The sequence below is a fragment of the Pelmatolapia mariae genome, linkage group LG10_11 (assembly GCF_036321145.2).
Source record: "Pelmatolapia mariae isolate MD_Pm_ZW linkage group LG10_11, Pm_UMD_F_2, whole genome shotgun sequence".
NCBI classification, from domain to species: domain Eukaryota; kingdom Metazoa; phylum Chordata; class Actinopteri; order Cichliformes; family Cichlidae; genus Pelmatolapia; species Pelmatolapia mariae.
The window spans coordinates 9,490,056-9,502,889 of NC_086236.1; the positions used below are offsets into that span (position 1 = coordinate 9,490,056).

The following is a 12,834-nucleotide window of genomic DNA, read 5'->3' on the forward strand; positions in this document are numbered from 1 at the left end:
AGGGGACTACAGGGAGCAATTTTGAGAAATTGATACTAGAGCATAGGACTGTGCTTTTTTGAATGTCACTTACCTTACTGTTGGTAGATCCAACCCTGTTGGACCATGGGATTGCACCCAACTTTTTCTCTGAAAATTGTCCTAACCTGTCTGGAACATGTCTCATGTTCGCTGTGTGTTACACTGTATGGGCACCTATAGCTACTGACTTAGAACCCTTCACCTTATCAAGTCAAAGGGAGTACAGGAAGCTGCTTTGATATTTCCCATACACCTACAGTGTCCCTCAAATGTATACTTGATTGTAGGACGGTGGGGGTTTAATGTCAGTGACCTTTCATGTAGATCAGTCTTTTTTGACCTAAGGACTTGGCCCTACTTTCTGACTGAAAAGTAGAGTAAACATGTCTTCTTCCAACACACAGAGAAGTCTTTGCTTTTCCAACTGATCACTCAAAGGAGTATAGCAATACTATGAAATGGTAGTAAACGCCATTGCGTTTAAGTTTGGTTTTTTGCTGTGTTCAATCAGTACAGACAGAAGGTATTGTAAAATCTCCTCCGAGCCGGAGTTGAACCAGCGACCTAAGGATTCCTGTTCCCATACACCTACAGTCCTCCGCTCTACCAACTGAGCTATCGAAGGGATCGCATGTGCAGTGTCTGGTTTGTTGGACCATCCGATACATGGTACCTAACAGAGTCTGTGTTTTGCAAGAATTCCATGTTTCAAGGACTTGAGCATAACAAAACTCTATCTGTCTGACTCTACATGTTCCTTCATGCCTGAGGCACTGAACATATTTCACATCAACATGAGTATCCTTCCTTTTTCCAACTCTTGGGCTGCGTTCAGACGCAGGGGACTACAGGGAGCAATTTTGAGAAATTGATACTAGAGCATAGGACTGTGCTTTTTTGAATGTCACTTACCTTACTGTTGGTAGATCCAACCCTGTTGGACCATGGGATTGCACCCAACTTTTTCTCTGAAAATTGTCCTAACCTGTCTGGAACATGTCTCATGTTCGCTGTGTGTTACACTGTATGGGCACCTATAGCTACTGACTTAGAACCCTTCACCTTATCAAGTCAAAGGGAGTACAGGAAGCTGCTTTGATATTTCCCATACACCTACAGTGTCCCTCAAATGTATACTTGATTGTAGGACGGTGGGGGTTTAATGTCAGTGACCTTTCATGTAGATCAGTCTTTTTTGACCTAAGGACTTGGCCCTACTTTCTGACTGAAAAGTAGAGTAAAGTGGGAGGAAACATGTCTTCTTCCAACACACAGAGAAGTCTTTGCTTTTCCAACTGATCACTCAAAGGAGTATAGCAATACTATGAAATGGTAGTAAAAGCCATTGCGTTTAAGTTTGGTTTTTAGCTGAGTTCAATCAGTACAGACAGAAGGTGTTGTAAAATCTCCTCCGAGCCGGAGTTGAACCAGCGACCTAAGGATTCCTGTTCCCATACACCTACAGTCCTCCGCTCTACCAACTGAGCTATCGAAGGGATCGCATGTGCAGTGTCTGGTTTGTTGGACCATCGGATACATGGTACCTAACAGAGTCTGTGTTTTGCAAGAATTCCATGTTTCAAAGACTTGAACATAACAAAACTCTGTCTGACTCTACATGTTCCTTCATGCCTGAGGCACTGAACATATTTCACATCAACATGAGTATCCTTCCTTTTTCCAACTCTTGGGCTGCGTTCAGACGCAGGGGAGTACAGGGAGCAATTTTGAGAAATTGATACTAGAGCATAGGACTGTGCTTTTTTGAATGTCACTTACCTTACTGTTGGTAGATCCAACCCTGTTGGACCATGGGATTGCACCCAACTTTTTCTCTGAAAATTGTCCTAACCTGTCTGGAACATGTCTCATGTTCGCTGTGTGTTACACTGTATGGGCACCTATAGCTACTGACTTAGAACCCTTCACCTTATCAAGTCAAAGGGAGTACAGGAAGCTGCTTTGATATTTCCCATACACCTACAGTGTCCCTCAAATGTATACTTGATTGTAGGACGGTGGGGGTTTAATGTCAGTGACCTTTCATGTAGATCAGTCTTTTTTGACCTAAGGACTTGGCCCTACTTTCTGACTGAAAAGTAGAGTAAACATGTCTTCTTCCAACACACAGAGAAGTCTTTGCTTTTCCAACTGATCACTCAAAGGAGTATAGCAATACTATGAAATGGTAGTAAACGCCATTGCGTTTAAGTTTGGTTTTTAGCTGAGTTCAATCAGTACAGACAGAAGGTATTGTAAAATCTCCTCCGAGCCGGAGTTGAACCAGCGACCTAAGGATTCCTGTTCCCATACACCTACAGTCCTCCGCTCTACCAACTGAGCTATCGAAGGGATCGCATGTGCAGTGTCTGGTTTGTTGGACCATCCGATACATGGTACCTAACAGAGTCTGTGTTTTGCAAGAATTCCATGTTTCAAGGACTTGAGCATAACAAAACTCTATCTGTCTGACTCTACATGTTCCTTCATGCCTGAGGCACTGAACATATTTCACATCAACATGAGTATCCTTCCTTTTTCCAACTCTTGGGCTGCGTTCAGACGCAGGGGACTACAGGGAGCAATTTTGAGAAATTGATACTAGAGCATAGGACTGTGCTTTTTTGAATGTCACTTACCTTACTGTTGGTAGATCCAACCCTGTTGGACCATGGGATTGCACCCAACTTTTTCTCTGAAAATTGTCCTAACCTGTCTGGAACATGTCTCATGTTCGCTGTGTGTTACACTGTATGGGCACCTATAGCTACTGACTTAGAACCCTTCACCTTATCAAGTCAAAGGGAGTACAGGAAGCTGCTTTGATATTTCCCATACACCTACAGTGTCCCTCAAATGTATACTTGATTGTAGGACGGTGGGGGTTTAATGTCAGTGACCTTTCATGTAGATCAGTCTTTTTTGACCTAAGGACTTGGCCCTACTTTCTGACTGAAAAGTAGAGTAAAGTGGGAGGAAACATGTCTTCTTCCAACACACAGAGAAGTCTTTGCTTTTCCAACTGATCACTCAAAGGAGTATAGCAATACTATGAAATGGTAGTAAAAGCCATTGCGTTTAAGTTTGGTTTTTAGCTGAGTTCAATCAGTACAGACAGAAGGTGTTGTAAAATCTCCTCCGAGCCGGAGTTGAACCAGCGACCTAAGGATTCCTGTTCCCATACACCTACAGTCCTCCGCTCTACCAACTGAGCTATCGAAGGGATCGCATGTGCAGTGTCTGGTTTGTTGGACCATCGGATACATGGTACCTAACAGAGTCTGTGTTTTGCAAGAATTCCATGTTTCAAAGACTTGAACATAACAAAACTCTGTCTGACTCTACATGTTCCTTCATGCCTGAGGCACTGAACATATTTCACATCAACATGAGTATCCTTCCTTTTTCCAACTCTTGGGCTGCGTTCAGACGCAGGGGAGTACAGGGAGCAATTTTGAGAAATTGATACTAGAGCATAGGACTGTGCTTTTTTGAATGTCACTTACCTTACTGTTGGTAGATCCAACCCTGTTGGACCATGGGATTGCACCCAACTTTTTCTCTGAAAATTGTCCTAACCTGTCTGGAACATGTCTCATGTTCGCTGTGTGTTACACTGTATGGGCACCTATAGCTACTGACTTAGAACCCTTCACCTTATCAAGTCAAAGGGAGTACAGGAAGCTGCTTTGATATTTCCCATACACCTACAGTGTCCCTCAAATGTATACTTGATTGTAGGACGGTGGGGGTTTAATGTCAGTGACCTTTCATGTAGATCAGTCTTTTTTGACCTAAGGACTTGGCCCTACTTTCTGACTGAAAAGTAGAGTAAACATGTCTTCTTCCAACACACAGAGAAGTCTTTGCTTTTCCAACTGATCACTCAAAGGAGTATAGCAATACTATGAAATGGTAGTAAACGCCATTGCGTTTAAGTTTGGTTTTTAGCTGAGTTCAATCAGTACAGACAGAAGGTATTGTAAAATCTCCTCTGAACCGGAGTTCAACCAGCGACCTAAGGATTCCTGTTCCCATACACCTACAGTCCTCCGCTCTACCAACTGAGCTATCGGACGAATCGCATGTGCAGTGTCTGGTTTGTTGGACCATCGGATACATGGTACCTAACAGAGTCTGTGTTTTGCAAGAATTCCATGTTTCAAGGACTTGAACATAACAAAACTCTATCTGTCTGACTCTACATGTTCCTTCATGCCTGAGGCACTGAACATATTTCACATCAACATGAGTATCCTTCCTTTTTCCAACTCTTGGGCTGCGTTCAGACGCAGGGAGTACAGGGAGCAATTTTGAGAAATTGATACTAGAGCATAGGACTGTGCTTTTTTGAATGTCACTTACCTTACTGTTGGTAGATCCAACCCTGTTGGACCATGGGATTGCACCCAACTTTTTCTCTGAAAATTGTCCTAACCTGTCTGGAACATGTCTCATGTTCGCTGTGTGTTACACTGTATGGGCACCTATAGCTACTGACTTAGAACCCTTAACCTTATCAAGTCAAAGGGAGTACAGGAAGCTGCTTTGATATTTCCCATACACCTACAGTGTCCCTCAAATGTATACTTGATTGTAGGACGGTGGGGGTTTAATGTCAGTGACCTTTCATGTAGATCAGTCTTTTTTGACCTAAGGACTTGGCCCTACTTTCTGACTGAAAAGTAGAGTAAAGTGGGAGGAAACATGTCTTCTTCCAACACACAGAGAAGTCTTTGCTTTTCCAACTGATCACTCAAAGGAGTATAGCAATACTATGAAATGGTAGTAAACGCCATTGTGTTTAAGTTTGGTTTTTAGCTGAGTTCAATCAGTACAGACAGAAGGTGTTGTAAAATCTCCTCCGAGCCGGAGTTGAACCAGCGACCTAAGGATTCCTGTTCCCATACACCTACAGTCCTCCGCTCTACCAACTGAGCTATCGAAGGGATCGCATGTGCAGTGTCTGGTTTGTTGGACCATCCGATACATGGTACCTAGCAGAGTCTGTGTTTTGCAAGAATTCCATGTTTCAAGGACTTGAGCATAACAAAACTCTATCTGTCTGACTCTACATGTTCCTTCATGCCTGAGGCACTGAACATATTTCACATCAACATGAGTATCCTTCCTTTTTCCAACTCTTGGGCTGCGTTCAGACGCAGGGGACTACAGGGAGCAATTTTGAGAAATTGATACTAGAGCATAGGACTGTGCTTTTTTGAATGTCACTTACCTTACTGTTGGTAGATCCAACCCTGTTGGACCATGGGATTGCACCCAACTTTTTCTCTGAAAATTGTCCTAACCTGTCTGGAACATGTCTCATGTTCGCTGTGTGTTACACTGTATGGGCACCTATAGCTACTGACTTAGAACCCTTCACCTTATCAAGTCAAAGGGAGTACAGGAAGCTGCTTTGATATTTCCCATACACCTACAGTGTCCCTCAAATGTATACTTGATTGTAGGACGGTGGGGGTTTAATGTCAGTGACCTTTCATGTAGATCAGTCTTTTTTGACCTAAGGACTTGGCCCTACTTTCTGACTGAAGAGTAGAGTAAAGTGGGAGGAAACATGTCTTCTTCCAACACACAGAGAAGTCTTTGCTTTTCCAACTGATCACTCAAAGGAGTATAGCAATACTATGAAATGGTAGTAAACGCCATTGCGTTTAAGTTTGGTTTTTAGCTGAGTTCAATCAGTACAGACAGAAGGTGTTGTAAAATCTCCTCCGAGCCGGAGTTCAACCAGCGACCTAAGGATTCCTGTTCCCATACACCTACAGTCCTCCGCTCTACCAACTGAGCTATCGAAGGGATCGCATGTGCAGTGTCTGGTTTGTTGGACCATCCGATACATGGTACCTAACAGAGTCTGTGTTTTGCAAGAATTCCATGTTTCAAGGACTTGAGCATAACAAAACTCTATCTGTCTGACTCTACATGTTCCTTCATGCCTGAGGCACTGAACATATTTCACATCAACATGAGTATCCTTCCTTTTTCCAACTCTTGGGCTGCGTTCAGACGCAGGGGACTACAGGGAGCAATTTTGAGAAATTGATACTAGAGCATAGGACTGTGCTTTTTTGAATGTCACTTACCTTACTGTTGGTAGATCCAACCCTGTTGGACCATGGGATTGCACCCAACTTTTTCTCTGAAAATTGTCCTAACCTGTCTGGAACATGTCTCATGTTCGCTGTGTGTTACACTGTATGGGCACCTATAGCTACTGACTTAGAACCCTTCACCTTATAAAGTCAAAGGGAGTACAGGAAGCTGCTTTGATATTTCCCATACACCTACAGTGTCCCTCAAATGTATACTTGATTGTAGGACGGTGGGGGTTTAATGTCAGTGACCTTTCATGTAGATCAGTCTTTTTTGACCTAAGGACTTGGCCCTACTTTCTGACTGAAGAGTAGAGTAAAGTGGGAGGAAACATGTCTTCTTCCAACACACAGAGAAGTCTTTGCTTTTCCAACTGATCACTCAAAGGAGTATAGCAATACTATGAAATGGTAGTAAACGCCATTGCGTTTAAGTTTGGTTTTTAGCTGAGTTCAATCAGTACAGACAGAAGGTGTTGTAAAATCTCCTCCGAGCCGGAGTTGATCCAGCGACCTAAGGATTCCTGCTCCCATACACCTACAGTCCTCCGCTCTACCAACTGAGCTATCGAAGGGATCGCATGTGCAGTGTCTGGTTTGTTGGACCATCCGATACATGGTACCTAACAGAGTCTGTGTTTTGCAAGAATTCCATGTTTCAAGGACTTGAACATAACAAAACTCTGTCTGACTCTACATGTTCCTTCATGCCTGAGGCACTGAACATATTTCACATCAACATGAGTATCCTTCCTTTTTCCAACTCTTGGGCTGCGTTCAGACGCAGGGGAGTACAGGGAGCAATTTTGAGAAATTGATACTAGAGCATAGGACTGTGCTTTTTTGAATGTCACTTACCTTACTGTTGGTAGATCCAACCCTGTTGGACCATGGGATTGCACCCAACTTTTTCTCTGAAAATTGTCCTAACCTGTCTGGAACATGTCTCATGTTCGCTGTGTGTTACACTGTATGGGCACCTATAGCTACTGACTTAGAACCCTTCACCTTATCAAGTCAAAGGGAGTACAGGAAGCTGCTTTGATATTTCCCATACACCTACAGTGTCCCTCAAATGTATACTTGATTGTAGGACGGTGGGGGTTTAATGTCAGTGACCTTTCATGTAGATCAGTCTTTTTTGACCTAAGGACTTGGCCCTACTTTCTGACTGAAAAGTAGAGTAAAGTGGGAGGAAACATGTCTTCTTCCAACACACAGAGAAGTCTTTGCTTTTCCAACTGATCACTCAAAGGAGTATAGCAATACTATGAAATGGTAGTAAAAGCCATTGCGTTTAAGTTTGGTTTTTAGCTGAGTTCAATCAGTACAGACAGAAGGTGTTGTAAAATCTCCTCCGAGCCGGAGTTGAACCAGCGACCTAAGGATTCCTGTTCCCATACACCTACAGTCCTCCGCTCTACCAACTGAGCTATCGGAGGGACCGCATGTGCAGTGTCTGGTTTGTTGGACCATCCGATACATGGTACCTAACAGAGTCTGTGTTTTGCAAGAATTCCATGTTTCAAGGACTTGAGCATAACAAAACTCTATCTGTCTGACTCTACATGTTCCTTCATGCCTGAGGCACTGAACATATTTCACATCAACATGAGTATCCTTCCTTTTTCCAACTCTTGGGCTGCGTTCAGACGCAGGGGACTACAGGGAGCAATTTTGAGAAATTGATACTAGAGCATAGGACTGTGCTTTTTTGAATGTCACTTACCTTACTGTTGGTAGATCCAACCCTGTTGGACCATGGGATTGCACCCAACTTTTTCTCTGAAAATTGTCCTAACCTGTCTGGAACATGTCTCATGTTCGCTGTGTGTTACACTGTATGGGCACCTATAGCTACTGACTTAGAACCCTTCACCTTATCAAGTCAAAGGGAGTACAGGAAGCTGCTTTGATATTTCCCATACACCTACAGTGTCCCTCAATTGTATACTTGATTGTAGGACGGTGGGGGTTTAATGTCAGAGACCTTTCATGTAGATCAGTCTGTTTTGACCTAAGGACTTGGCCCTACTTTCTGACTGAAAAGTAGAGTAAAGTGGGAGGAAACATGTCTTCTTCCAACACACAGAGAAGTCTTTGCTTTTCCAACTGATCACTCAAAGGAGTATAGCAATACTATGAAATGGTAGTAAACGCCATTGCGTTTAAGTTTGGTTTTTAGCTGAGTTCAATCAGTACAGACAGAAGGTATTGTAAAATCTCCTCCGAGCCGGAGTTGAACCAGCGACCTAAGGATTCCTGTTCCCATACACCTACAGTCCTCCGCTCTACCAACTGAGCTATCGAAGGGATCGCATGTGCAGTGTCTAGTTTGTTGGACCATCCGATACATGGTACCTAACAGAGTCTGTGTTTTGCAAGAATTCCATGTTTCAAGGACTTGAGCATAACAAAACTCTATCTGTCTGACTCTACATGTTCCTTCATGCCTGAGGCACTGAACATATTTCACATCAACATGAGTATCCTTCCTTTTTCCAACTCTTGGGCTGCGTTCAGACGCAGGGGACTACAGGGAGCAATTTTGAGAAATTGATACTAGAGCATAGGACTGTGCTTTTTTGAATGTCACTTACCTTACTGTTGGTAGATCCAACCCTGTTGGACCATGGGATTGCACCCAACTTTTTCTCTGAAAATTGTCCTAACCTGTCTGGAACATGTCTCATGTTCGCTGTGTGTTACACTGTATGGGCACCTATAGCTACTGACTTAGAACCCTTCACCTTATCAAGTCAAAGGGAGTACAGGAAGCTGCTTTGATATTTCCCATACACCTACAGTGTCCCTCAAATGTATACTTGATTGTAGGACGGTGGGGGTTTAATGTCAGTGACCTTTCATGTAGATCAGTCTTTTTTGACCTAAGGACTTGGCCCTACTTTCTGACTGAAAAGTAGAGTAAAGTGGGAGGAAACATGTCTTCTTCCAACACACAGAGAAGTCTTTGCTTTTCCAACTGATCACTCAAAGGAGTATAGCAATACTATGAAATGGTAGTAAAAGCCATTGCGTTTAAGTTTGGTTTTTAGCTGAGTTCAATCAGTACAGACAGAAGGTGTTGTAAAATCTCCTCCGAGCCGGAGTTCAACCAGCGACCTAAGGATTCCTGTTCCCATACACCTACAGTCCTCCGCTCTACCAACTGAGCTATCGAAGGGATCGCATGTGCAGTGTCTGGTTTGTTGGACCATCGGATACATGGTACCTAACAGAGTCTGTGTTTTGCAAGAATTCCATGTTTCAAAGACTTGAACATAACAAAACTCTGTCTGACTCTACATGTTCCTTCATGCCTGAGGCACTGAACATATTTCACATCAACATGAGTATCCTTCCTTTTTCCAACTCTTGGGCTGCGTTCAGACGCAGGGGAGTACAGGGAGCAATTTTGAGAAATTGATACTAGAGCATAGGACTGTGCTTTTTTGAATGTCACTTACCTTACTGTTGGTAGATCCAACCCTGTTGGACCATGGGATTGCACCCAACTTTTTCTCTGAAAATTGTCCTAACCTGTCTGGAACATGTCTCATGTTCGCTGTGTGTTACACTGTATGGGCACCTATAGCTACTGACTTAGAACCCTTCACCTTATCAAGTCAAAGGGAGTACAGGAAGCAGCTTTGATATTTCCCATACACCTACAGTGTCCCTCAAATGTATACTTGATTGTAGGACGGTGGGGGTTTAATGTCAGTGACCTTTCATGTAGATCAGTCTTTTTTGACCTAAGGACTTGGCCCTACTTTCTGACTGAAAAGTAGAGTAAAGTGGGAGGAAACATGTCTTCTTCCAACACACAGAGAAGTTTTTGCTTTTCCAACTGATCACTTAAAGGAGTATAGCAATACTATGAAATGGTAGTAAACGCCATTGCGTTTAAGTTTGGTTTTTAGCTGAGCTCAGTCAGTACAGACAGAAGGTGTTGTAAAATCTCCTCCGAGCCAGAGTTGAACCAGCGACCTAAGGATTCCTGTTCCTATACACCTACAGTCCTCCGCTCTACCAACTGAGCTATCGAAGGGATCGCATGTGCAGTGTCTGGTTTGTTGGACCATCGGATACATGGTACCTAACAGAGTCTGTGTTTTGCAAGAATTCCATGTTTCAAGGACTTGAACATAACAAAACTCTGTCTTACTCTACATGTTCCTTCATGCCTGAGGCACTGAACATATTTCACATCAACATGAGTATCCTTCCTTTTTCCAACTCTTGGGCTGCGTTCAGACGCAGGGGACTACAGGGAGCAATTTTGAGAAATTGATACTAGAGCATAGGACTGTGCTTTTTTGAATGTCACTTACCTTACTGTTGGTAGATCCAACCCTGTTGGACCATGGGATTGCACCCAACTTTTTCTCTGAAAATTGTCCTAACCTGTCTGGAACATGTCTCATGTTCGCTGTGTGTTACACTGTATGGGCACCTATAGCTACTGACTTAGAACCCTTCACCTTATCAAGTCAAAGGGAGTACAGGAAGCTGCTTTGATATTTCCCATACACCTACAGTGTCCCTCAATTGTATACTTGATTGTAGGACGGTGGGGGTTTAATGTCAGAGACCTTTCATGTAGATCAGTCTGTTTTGACCTAAGGACTTGGCCCTACTTTCTGACTGAAAAGTAGAGTAAAGTGGGAGGAAACATGTCTTCTTCCAACACACAGAGAAGTCTTTGCTTTTCCAACTGATCACTCAAAGGAGTATAGCAATACTATGAAATGGTAGTAAACGCCATTGCGTTTAAGTTTGGTTTTTAGCTGAGTTCAATCAGTACAGACAGAAGGTATTGTAAAATCTCCTCCGAGCCGGAGTTCAACCAGCGACCTAAGGATTCCTGTTCCCATACACCTACAGTCCTCCGCTCTACCAACTGAGCTATCGAAGGGATCGCATGTGCAGTGTCTGGTTTGTTGGACCATCGGATACATGGTACCTAACAGAGTCTGTGTTTTGCAAGAATTCCATGTTTCAAGGACTTGAGCATAACAAAACTCTATCTGTCTGACTCTACATGTTCCTTCATGCCTGAGGCACTGAACATATTTCACATCAACATGAGTATCCTTCCTTTTTCCAACTCTTGGGCTGCGTTCAGACGCAGGGGAGTACAGGGAGCAATTTTGAGAAATTGATACTAGAGCATAGGACTGTGCTTTTTTGAATGTCACTTACCTTACTGTTGGTAGATCCAACCCTGTTGGACCATGGGATTGCACCCAACTTTTTCTCTGAAAATTGTCCTAACCTGTCTGGAACATGTCTCATGTTCGCTGTGTGTTACACTGTATGGGCACCTATAGCTACTGACTTAGAACCCTTCACCTTATCAAGTCAAAGGGAGTACAGGAAGCTGCTTTGATATTTCCCATGCACCTACAGTGTCCCTCAAATGTATACTTGATTGTAGGACGGTGGGGGTTTAATGTCAGTGACCTTTCATGTAGATCAGTCTGTTTTGACCTAAGGACTTGGCCCTACTTTCTGACTGAAAAGTAGAGTAAAGTGGGAGGAAACATGTCTTCTTCCAACACACAGAGAAGTCTTTGCTTTTCCAACTGATCACTCAAAGGAGTATAGCAATACTATGAAATGGTAGTAAACGCCATTGCGTTTAAGTTTGGTTATTAGCTGAGTTCAATCAGTACAGACAGAAGGTGTTGTAAAATCTCCTCCGAGCCGGAGTTGAACCAGCGACCTAAGGATTCCTGTTCCCATACACCTACAGTCCTCCGCTCTACCAACTGAGCTATCGAAGGGATCGCATGTGCAGTGTCTGGTTTGTTGGACCATCGGATACATGGTACCTAACAGAGTCTGTGTTTTGCAAGAATTCCATGTTTCAAGGACTTGAGCATAACAAAACTCTATCTGTCTGACTCTACATGTTCCTTCATGCCTGAGGCACTGAACATATTTCACATCAACATGAGTATCCTTCCTTTTTCCAACTCTTGGGCTGCGTTCAGACGCAGGGGACTCCAGGGAGCAATTTTGAGAAATTGATACTAGAGCATAGGACTGTGCTTTTTTGAATGTCACTTACCTTACTGTTGGTAGATCCAACCCTGTTGGACCATGGGATTGCACCCAACCTTTTCTCTGAAAATTGTCCTAACCTGTCTGGAACATGTCTCATGTTCGCTGTGTGTTACACTGTATGGGCACCTATAGCTACTGACTTAGAACCCTTAACCTTATCAAGTCAAAGGGAGTACAGGAAGCTGCTTTGATATTTCCCATACACCTACAGTGTCCCTCAAATGTATACTTGATTGTAGGACGGTGGGGGTTTAATGTCAGTGACCTTTCATGTAGATCAGTCTTTTTTGACCTAAGGACTTGGCCCTACTTTCTGACTGAAAAGTAGAGTAAACATGTCTTCTTCCAACACACAGAGAAGTCTTTGCTTTTCCAACTGATCACTCAAAGGAGTATAGCAATACTATGAAATGGTAGTAAACGCCATTGCGTTTAAGTTTGGTTTTTAGCTGTGTTCAATCAGTACAGACAGAAGGTGTTGTAAAATCTCCTCCGAGCCGGAGTTGAACCAGCGACCTAAGGATTCCTGTTCCCATACACCTACAGTCCTCCGCTCTACCAACTGAGCTATCGAAGGGATCGCATGTGCAGTGTCTGGTTTGTTGGACCATCGGATACATGGTAC

The 12,834-nt window shown here is 43.3% G+C and overlaps 11 non-coding genes across 11 annotated transcripts; all 11 read right to left on the reverse strand.

Annotated features, from left to right (window-relative positions):
* Positions 1-557: 557 nt before the first annotated feature.
* Positions 558-646, reverse strand: trnay-gua (transfer RNA tyrosine (anticodon GUA)). The gene is given in 2 exon segments: positions 558-593; positions 610-646. It is a non-coding gene; the product is annotated as a tRNA-Tyr (tRNA).
* A 782-nt stretch (positions 647-1,428) lies between these two features.
* Positions 1,429-1,517, reverse strand: trnay-gua (transfer RNA tyrosine (anticodon GUA)). Its single transcript is given in 2 exon segments — positions 1,429-1,464; positions 1,481-1,517. It is a non-coding gene; the product is annotated as a tRNA-Tyr (tRNA).
* A 767-nt stretch (positions 1,518-2,284) lies between these two features.
* trnay-gua (transfer RNA tyrosine (anticodon GUA)) lies at positions 2,285-2,373 on the reverse strand. The gene is given in 2 exon segments: positions 2,285-2,320; positions 2,337-2,373. It is a non-coding gene; the product is annotated as a tRNA-Tyr (tRNA).
* Positions 2,374-3,155: 782 nt separating this feature from the next.
* trnay-gua (transfer RNA tyrosine (anticodon GUA)) lies at positions 3,156-3,244 on the reverse strand. The gene is given in 2 exon segments: positions 3,156-3,191; positions 3,208-3,244. It is a non-coding gene; the product is annotated as a tRNA-Tyr (tRNA).
* Positions 3,245-4,881: 1,637 nt separating this feature from the next.
* On the reverse strand, positions 4,882-4,970 carry trnay-gua (transfer RNA tyrosine (anticodon GUA)). Its single transcript is given in 2 exon segments — positions 4,882-4,917; positions 4,934-4,970. It is a non-coding gene; the product is annotated as a tRNA-Tyr (tRNA).
* A 1,653-nt stretch (positions 4,971-6,623) lies between these two features.
* trnay-gua (transfer RNA tyrosine (anticodon GUA)) lies at positions 6,624-6,712 on the reverse strand. Its single transcript is given in 2 exon segments — positions 6,624-6,659; positions 6,676-6,712. It is a non-coding gene; the product is annotated as a tRNA-Tyr (tRNA).
* Positions 6,713-7,490: 778 nt separating this feature from the next.
* On the reverse strand, positions 7,491-7,579 carry trnay-gua (transfer RNA tyrosine (anticodon GUA)). Its single transcript is given in 2 exon segments — positions 7,491-7,526; positions 7,543-7,579. It is a non-coding gene; the product is annotated as a tRNA-Tyr (tRNA).
* A 782-nt stretch (positions 7,580-8,361) lies between these two features.
* On the reverse strand, positions 8,362-8,450 carry trnay-gua (transfer RNA tyrosine (anticodon GUA)). Its single transcript is given in 2 exon segments — positions 8,362-8,397; positions 8,414-8,450. It is a non-coding gene; the product is annotated as a tRNA-Tyr (tRNA).
* A 1,649-nt stretch (positions 8,451-10,099) lies between these two features.
* Positions 10,100-10,188, reverse strand: trnay-gua (transfer RNA tyrosine (anticodon GUA)). Its single transcript is given in 2 exon segments — positions 10,100-10,135; positions 10,152-10,188. It is a non-coding gene; the product is annotated as a tRNA-Tyr (tRNA).
* A 1,649-nt stretch (positions 10,189-11,837) lies between these two features.
* Positions 11,838-11,926, reverse strand: trnay-gua (transfer RNA tyrosine (anticodon GUA)). The gene is given in 2 exon segments: positions 11,838-11,873; positions 11,890-11,926. It is a non-coding gene; the product is annotated as a tRNA-Tyr (tRNA).
* A 771-nt stretch (positions 11,927-12,697) lies between these two features.
* Positions 12,698-12,786, reverse strand: trnay-gua (transfer RNA tyrosine (anticodon GUA)). The gene is given in 2 exon segments: positions 12,698-12,733; positions 12,750-12,786. It is a non-coding gene; the product is annotated as a tRNA-Tyr (tRNA).
* Positions 12,787-12,834: the final 48 nt, after the last annotated feature.